Source organism: Anolis sagrei, chromosome 4, assembly GCF_037176765.1.
Source record: "Anolis sagrei isolate rAnoSag1 chromosome 4, rAnoSag1.mat, whole genome shotgun sequence".
In the NCBI taxonomy this organism is placed as follows: Eukaryota; Metazoa; Chordata; class Lepidosauria; order Squamata; family Dactyloidae; genus Anolis; species Anolis sagrei.
The window spans coordinates 214605124-214613859 of NC_090024.1; positions in this window are offsets into that span (position 1 = coordinate 214605124).

Below are 8736 nucleotides of genomic sequence, written 5' to 3' on the forward strand. Positions count from 1 at the left end.
AAGAAAGATGAAGATAAAGTGATGAGAGATGGGAACAAATTGAAGATATGAGCTATGGCAGTCACTTCATTTACTACGTTATAGTAAATGGTATTTCCTGTGTATGTGAGAAGAATAATGAGGAAGAATCATGTAGTCAAAGAAAAGATGTAATTTTTAAATATTTTCCCACTTGAAATAACTCACTGCAAATTACAAAAAATTAAAACAAGGTATCCATACTAGCGAAAGGAGGAAACTTTGCTGTAACCGCCACCAGGATCCCAGTAGAAAACATCATTGCCAATGTCGAATCAGCAATTTACCGCCTCCCAGAGGAGGAAGCAGAAGAAGTACGAGCGGAAGCAGCAAGGATCCTGAAAAAGGCAAAACTCCCCTCCAGTAACATTACTAGGAAGGAAAGAGAAGCCATTAGAGACCTAAATTCAGATCCGGATATCCTCATTCTGCCAGCAGACAAGGGGAATGCCACAGTCATCATGCATACAGAGCAATACAAGGAGAAGATCAGAAAACTCCTGGACCCTACTATATACAGAAAACTTAAGCAAGACCCAACCTCCAAAATAACCAGAAAAACCAACACTCTAATTAAAAACTCCTCAATCAACTTCGACATACGACAGCAGCTATGTAAATCGGAAGCCCTTCCACCCAGGCTTTATGGACTCCCCAAAATCCATAAGGACTCCACCCCACTCAGACCAATCGTGAGTGCCATTGGGTCCCCCACATATGACTTAGCCAAATTTCTTGCTGCACAGTTACAAAGCCACATTGGGCTCACAACACACTACATCAAGGACTCAGCCCACTTCATTGAAAAAATCAGCAATCTCAAGCTAAATCCAAATGACAAACTGATCAGCTTCGATGTGGTGTCTCTATTTACCATGGTCCCAGTTGCAGACACCATGGCACTCATCAACCAGAGGTTCCCAGAAGACATCACGGCGCTGTTTCACCATTGCCTCACCACCAGCTATTTTCAGTGGGACAATGAATTCTACGAACAGAAAGATGGAGTAGCTATGGGGAGCCCTCTCAGCCCAGTCATAGCTAACTTCTACATGGAACAATTTGAAAAACAAGCTCTTGAAACAGCAACCAAAAAGCCCACTATATGGTTCAGATATGTGGATGACACTTTCACCATTTGGAGCCATGGAGATGAAGAACTCAACAGGTTCCTGGAACATCTTAACAGCATCCACCCTAACATCCAGTTCACTATGGAAAAAGAAAAGGAAGGAAGACTGCCTTTTCTAGATGTCCTAGTCATCCGCAAACCTGATCAACAATTGGGTCACACCGTTTACAGAAAACCCACACACACAGATAGATATCTACATAAAAACTCCAACCATCACCCAAGTCAAAAAAGAAGCACCATTAAAGCCTTGGCAGACCGTGCAAAAAGAATCTGCGAACCCCACCTCCTCCAAGATGAACTGAACCACCTCAACTGGGCTCTACAGGCCAATGGATACTCTACCTCAGACATCAGAAGAGCTGCAAGACCAAAAACAAGCCACAAGAGTAAAGATGAAGATCCACCCAGAGGAAAAGTGTTCCTGCCATACATCAAGGGAACCACTGATCGCATAGGGAAGCTGATGAGGAAACACAACATACAAACAATCTACAAACCCACCAGGAAAATCCAACAAATGCTACGTTCAGCAAAGGACAAGAGGGATCCTCTCACCTCTGCAGGAGTCTACCGTATACCATGCAGCTGTGGACAAGTCTACATAGGGACCACCAAACGCAGCGCCCTAACAAGAATCCAGGAACATGAAAGGCACTGCAGACTACTTCATCCAGAGAAGTCAGCCATAGCAGAGCACCTGATGAACCAACCTGGGCACAGCATTTTATTTGAGAACACAAAAATGCTGGACCACTCTCACAACCACCATGTCAGACTACACAGAGAAGCCATTGAAATCCACAAACATGTGGACAATTTCAACAGAAAGGAAGAAACCATGAAAATGAACAAAATCTGGCTACCAGTATTAAAAAACTCTAAAATTAAAACAACAGAGAGAAAAACAGGCAGGGACATCTAATCACCTTTCAAGAAGAGTTTGCTCCAGGCACTGTCAGCCCATTGTATGCTAATCAAGGTGGTCAGTTGAAAAGATTCACACCTAGCCCAACTTACAATAGCCTTTTGTCTCACCCTGGTCATTCCACAGATATATAAACCCCTTTTTCCCAGCTCCAGCAGACCTCTGAAGATGCTTGCCATAGATGCAGGCGAAACGTCAGGAGAAATGCCTCTAGAACATGGCCATATAGCCCGAAAAAACCCACAAGAACTGAGTGATTCCGGCCATGAAAGCCTTCGACAATACATTAAAACAAGGTATATTGTAGGGATTTTTTTCTTTTTCTTTCTTTCTTTCGTTTATTTAAAAATAGTGACTACTAAATATTACTACTCTATGGAGATAGAAATTATATAGAAAATGACTGGATTGTAGCTTGGAAACCATGTTCCCTGGAATTTTTGTTGCAGTTAGTGTAGAAAATGGTGTGCTTTCATCAAGTGGACCATTTCCAGGGCTGGTCTTAATATGATGCAGGATGAGATGACCATCACAAGCAACAAATTTTGCTGTCATGAAAGAGCAGCAAGTTGTTCATTATTTAATTTGTCTTATTGGATTGTTTTATTGCCAAGTATAGCAAAGGGGCGGCTAGTAGGATGTTCTTCCTCATATATCAACATAACTTGGGTCATTCTGCACTTGCACATTGATTGGAAGTAGCATTTGCTGTGCTTTCTCAGGCAATAAAATATCTTGGGCCTACCTTGGTCATTTAAATAATCTCAACAAAATGTTAAGATTTGATAAACTTTGAATTGAAAACAGAGAGTCCTCTCTGGTTCTTTTTAAATGTTATGTTGGAGTCATTTTCCTTTCAGAAATTGTGATAGGACAGGTTTCAGATGCTCTCTGACACCTCAATTCCTTGGCAATCTTGGCTATGGGGAGAGAATGAAGAAAGGTAATGGAGGGAGGAAAAAAAGAATCCTTACCTTGGCTTTACCAGGAGCAACATGAACATATGCAATTATAAGATAGCTGGCAGATGACAGAGTTAGTTAATGTAACAAGCCCTGTAAAGCATTTAGCCACATTCCAGTGTTTAATCAGCTGTGTAAAGTGCAATATCTATCTTTCAATTTTATGCCATTAAGGGAGACAAGATTTTGATTAGGTACTTAATCTGGCCAAGAGGAAAACAGGCCCACAGCAAGCCCACAATAGTCTGCAAAAAGGGGCATTGGACGAAGAATTCGATAAGCGAGAGAGACAGAAATTTAACATAAAAGAGAATTAGTGCAGCTCCTTTCAATTTAGTGCACAGGTTTTTATGGACTAATCAATTAGAGGCTGTGGTTGTGCTGCTGGGAAGTGGTGCCGTGTTAGTGACTTTGCCATATTAATTCTGTTCATTATGCTGAGGTCAGACGGAGTGCTTTGGGGGAAGCCACCATCACTGAACAGGTCACATCCCGGGCATTTCCTTAGTGTGCTGGGGACAAAGAAGGGAAGCTGGACATTTATGCCGCAAAGGAATCAAGAAACCACCATGTGTTGGAATGATCCTTCAGCTTTGGTATGAAAGACAGATAGCATAACATGGTAAGCTGAGAGGTCATGCTTTTGATGGTGGGCAGTCCCCTGCTTTATTTCTTAACTGTGTCCTGACAATATTCCACAGCTTCTTATCTAGAAGCTAGGGAAAGAGCAAAAATGTCTTTGGGTTGAATTTGTAAGAGCATGGCATTAGCACCAAATAAAAAGACTGGTTGTTTATAAGTAACTTTGATGTAAACCATTGGTGCTCACTTTTGGGTCACTACATAATTGACAGAACTTCCTGACCCACCTTGTATGCTGTGCAGCCCTCCCAATATGGCCATTTCTGGGTTACCAGAGAATGACAATACCTGCAATAATGGCACTTAGTGGGAAATACTGCAAGAACATCACTTACAGAAATGTCCTATGTCCCTTCAAGTTCCTGCAAGTGCTTACTACTGTATATCCAGCTAAGAAAAAAAAACTGGCTACATCACTGCTGATCCCATTACTCTCCAAAACTGCAGAAATGGCTGTATTGGGGAGCTGTATGGCTTTGGCTTACAAGGTCAGCTGGGACGATAGAATCAGGAGACATGGGAACAACTTACCTCCATGCAATCTTATAGTCTAGTCAGAGACAGGCCCTGTTGAATTCTGAAGTGTAAATGAATGCAACCTTAATCACTCTTCTAACTCTACCTTCATCATGGTTTATCATCTTTAGAATTTTTACTGTATTAAATAATTATTATATAGCATGGCATTGACACAAAATGATATTAGCAACATCAATTTGCTGCTTGGGGCATGTGTACGGTCTTTGTTCTCTGCAGTGTAATGTGCACTGCAACAAAACTGAAAAATTGCATGAAGTGCAACAATCCATTGGAATCCCAGTTCCTATTAAGTACTGTACCACTGTGACAAGCCTGACCAGTGTGAATAAGAGCAATGGATTAAAAAGGCTTAAATATAACAATTGATATGAAAAGTACCTTTGTAAAAGTAACTCCTGATGCCCTGGGAAAACTTTTGACATATCTGAAATGATATTTCATTAGGAGACTAAAATGAGACAAACTTGCCTAGATGTAAACCAATCTAGAATTCAGATAAATGTGCTTATAATTCTGCTTTTTCTGAAACAGTTTTCTAAAGCAGATGTCCATCCAAATTTTATTCTGTTTTAGAAGGCAAATAAGCCTTTTAAATTGGGTTGTTGTAGTGAATTTTATGATCTATGTTGTATTTTTGGTGTGTAGCTCTAGGTTACAATATGGCTGATAGGGAAGAATTGGCTCAAATAGGGTAGCAACAGTGAAGGTAGGATTAATTTGCATATGTGAAGCCGATTGGTTGTATGCAGATGAGAGTACGCCAGGATTTGAAAAGGCCGCTGAGCCAGAATGGCAGTTACAGAACTGAACATTCTAAAGAGGCGGAGTCAAATTTGAAAGAAGCAGTTAGAGTTTGTGAGTTGAAAAAGAGAAGTCGAGAGAGTTAGAAACCTCGGTTAGAGAGAAGCAGTTGGGCAATATAGCTCAAGGTTTAAGGAAAAATAAGAAGGTGCCAGTGTGGCCTAAGTCAGAAAATAGTTCAGCCAAGGGTATATGAAGAAAGTAACATATTTGTTGATGTGAGATAGTGAAGGTTTCATAAGAAAAGTTAACTGAGTGAATGATAGTGAATGTAAGACTCGAGACTGTAACAAAACACAAATGTAACCATAAAGCATTGGAACCAGAAGCGATAAATAAACTTTGTTACTTCGTTGCTTACTGGAGTGTCTCAAGCATGTGATATAAAGTACAAAGGTTTAACAGCTCACAAAAAAGACCCAGCCAATATAAAAGGGAAACTGGAGCAGTACAGGGTGGTAAAGGTATTTAGAAAGGAAATTCTTTTTCCCCTCACTGAGTCAAGAAGAAAGGCACTTGTAACAGGACAGAAACAGAGTACGTCCCAGGTATTAAAGTGGCGATAGAAAACTACATATGTGGTGTGGCATTACGTATTCAGTTATGTTCAATGTTACGCCCTACAGTTGTAGTGCTTAGACACATGGAACAACATCTCATCAATTGTGAGTGTATTGTCTATATTGTTTTTAACCAGTTACTACTTAGCTTTGTATAGCATGTGCAACAGAACCTAGATTAAGTATTATTCCTTTTTATATTCACTCCCACTTATACATAGATTCCTTACAACCTCAGGTTTGATTTCAGAGGGATTTCTAAAATGTGGAGTGATTGCTTGATTTTTTTACAAAATTATAATAAAATCACCTTGAATCATCCCTTGCTCATTTTCCCACTTAATTATTGTAATATTTTAAAACTATTCTTCCCTTAGGTTGCTGCAACTTTTTCGGGCTATATGGTCATGTTCTAGAAGCATTCTCTCCTGACGTTTGCCTGCATCCATTTCTTAACATTCAAATTCTCACACAGCCTTGCTCCCCCTATCTTTCTGCTTATCTCTTTTTACTGGCCTGTTGAAGATTCCAGGTTCTAGGAATTCTAGGCTTGTCACCTAACCAAGGGTTTCCTCTTCCTTGACTTTACTCCGTCCTTTCTGACTCACTGCCCCGTGTCCTTGGAATTGCCTCTCTAAACATTTGCAGACTGCTCCTTCCCTCATTATTTTAAAATCTCAATTAAATAAACTTACTTGTTTTACATAACTTTTAGAATTTTTTGATATCATTTTATAATATTGTATATTACATTGTTCAGTTTATTTTACAGTATATGATCCTGGATTTTATATGGATATTTGTTTTACAATTGCATTGAATAATTGGATATAACATGATTCCTACTCTTTGTGTATTTGTTTATGTCTATCATTTATTTATCTATCTATCCTTTGGAAGACCCCAATGGTTGTCTGGTTTTGCGTATTTTACTTGTAAAAGTCAGGCATATTGATGGTGCAATATATGTTAATGATAATGTTAATGAAATGATAATAAATAAATAAATAAATAATGATAATGATAATTTCAACAGGTGGGATCCTTACTGTACTCTTTTAGAAAGAGAAATGCATGGCTGGAAGAATGCAATTCATCAAAGGAAACTCAGAATGGAGGATACTAGTAAACAGTCAGACCTGACGTTTATAAATCTAGGAAATTGACTTAATATCCTTTTATGTAGACAGGTCATAAATTTGAAGGCCTACCTTGAGCTGTTGCATTGTGCCACTCTAACATGACCTTTGCTATCATGAGTTTCCAATCCCTTCAGATTCTTGTAATAGTAGGATGCCATAAGGATAGCAAGAGGTCTCAGTACTAATGTCCTTGTGGGTCTAGAGATGCTTACAATATGACATCTGGGATTGCACACTCCATCTTTCAGTGAGAAACACATAGTTCTCCTTGATTAGTTCAATAACCCTTACTTAGATAGGAAAAAATGAACCATTCAGCATTGTGATAAACTTCTTTAGCCAGATACTCAAAACAACAAGAAGTTAGTTCATAGTTAGTTGCTAAAACTGTAATCATATGGACCTTTTACTTAGGAAGGTCTGTCAGTCATTTTGTAATAGGCTGCATATATGGGAAAATGTCACTAAACCCATTCAAAATGGATCTTGAACATATTATTATTATTATTATTATTATTATTATTAATAATAATAATAATAATAATAATAAACTTTATTTGTTGATTTGATTACAAGATGGGAGCTATTGTGATACTCATTCTGTAATATATAAAGTGTTATTTCCACAGTAAGCTCTTCCTGTTGAAGCCAGATGAAGATTGTTTTAGGAATATTTCACTTCATATGGGGGAACAATCCAGGGAAGCAATGAGCTTTTAGTAGAAGGGGCAAAGGTGGAGGCTTTCAAGATTTTTCTCTCTATGTCTTTCTCTCAGATTGGAAGCTGTACATGTTGAAAATATTATTTGCAGTTGAGGATGCAGTAACTCATTTCCAGGAACAAGCAAACAAACAAAGAAATGCTAATTCAATTTGTAATTATTGCCTGAAAAATGTACTCTTGTTATATCAATTGTGCTTACATTTTGTCCAAACTAATTGATAGAAAAAAACAGTTTAGGTTCCTAAAGTGATATAGCAGCATTCAGTTTGCAAAGCTTAGTGATGTCACCTTTCTCTTCAATTTATCTAAAAATGTCAGTGTTTTCTTCTCCTGCCCTGCAAGATCATTCCTCTTCCATGACTTTAAAATGTATGGAAATTTTAAATCTTTAATCTTACATTCTTAAAAGGCTCCCCTCATGGCTTCACAAGGGCCATGTAAGCTTCTTTTGGGCTTGTATCCAGGTATTTCAATGCTTCTTCTTTACCCCCAACCCTCCTTTTCTTTGCTGAGCAGTGGCTCCTTAAAACATGGAAGCGCTTGTCACCCGAGGATGAAGTGACGGAGCATATTAGTTTATGGTAAGCTTCTGAAAACTTGAACTCCCTGACTGTTCAATTCACGCAGAGTTATGACAGGTTATGCCCACAGGCTATGAGTTAGGGAAATTATTTTCTGTTCAAACATTTCATTTCTCTGCTACTCTATAATTTTTTATTCCCCCTCATCCATGCCCATTTCACCCCCACACACTTTCTGCGGGGAAAGCGCTGTGATATAAAGCAATTGGGCTCTTGATTACCACTTTCTTGCCTCCATATGTGGAACTGGAGAGAAGACTTTTTTACGTACTTCTTTTAATCATACAGCCACCCTGTTTGCTAACCAAGTGCATCTTAGGGGCAACAAAGCTAAAAGAAGGTGGGGGAAGAATACAGAGGGAATAACAAGCAGCATCTGCCTTTAATTCCCTGAGGTCGCCCAGGAATTTGACACCTGGAGAACACCCTTACAGAAACACATGAAGGGAATTCATACTGGGAGACTTCAATCGGTGTTCTGAGACGTATTATCAAAGCGAGGAAGGAGAAGCTTTATTAATGGCATCCTGCATTTCTGGAAGGCTTCCCATAAATGTCAAGAAATCTAGACACTTTGCTTCATTTTTAATTGTTTTTTTGGGGGGGGGGGGTTGATTAAATATTTTTTAAAAGAAAGAAATTTTCCATGTAACAGATTTTTGCAGTCGATTTTCCCAAAGTCCAAGGAGGCAACAAGTCTATACTG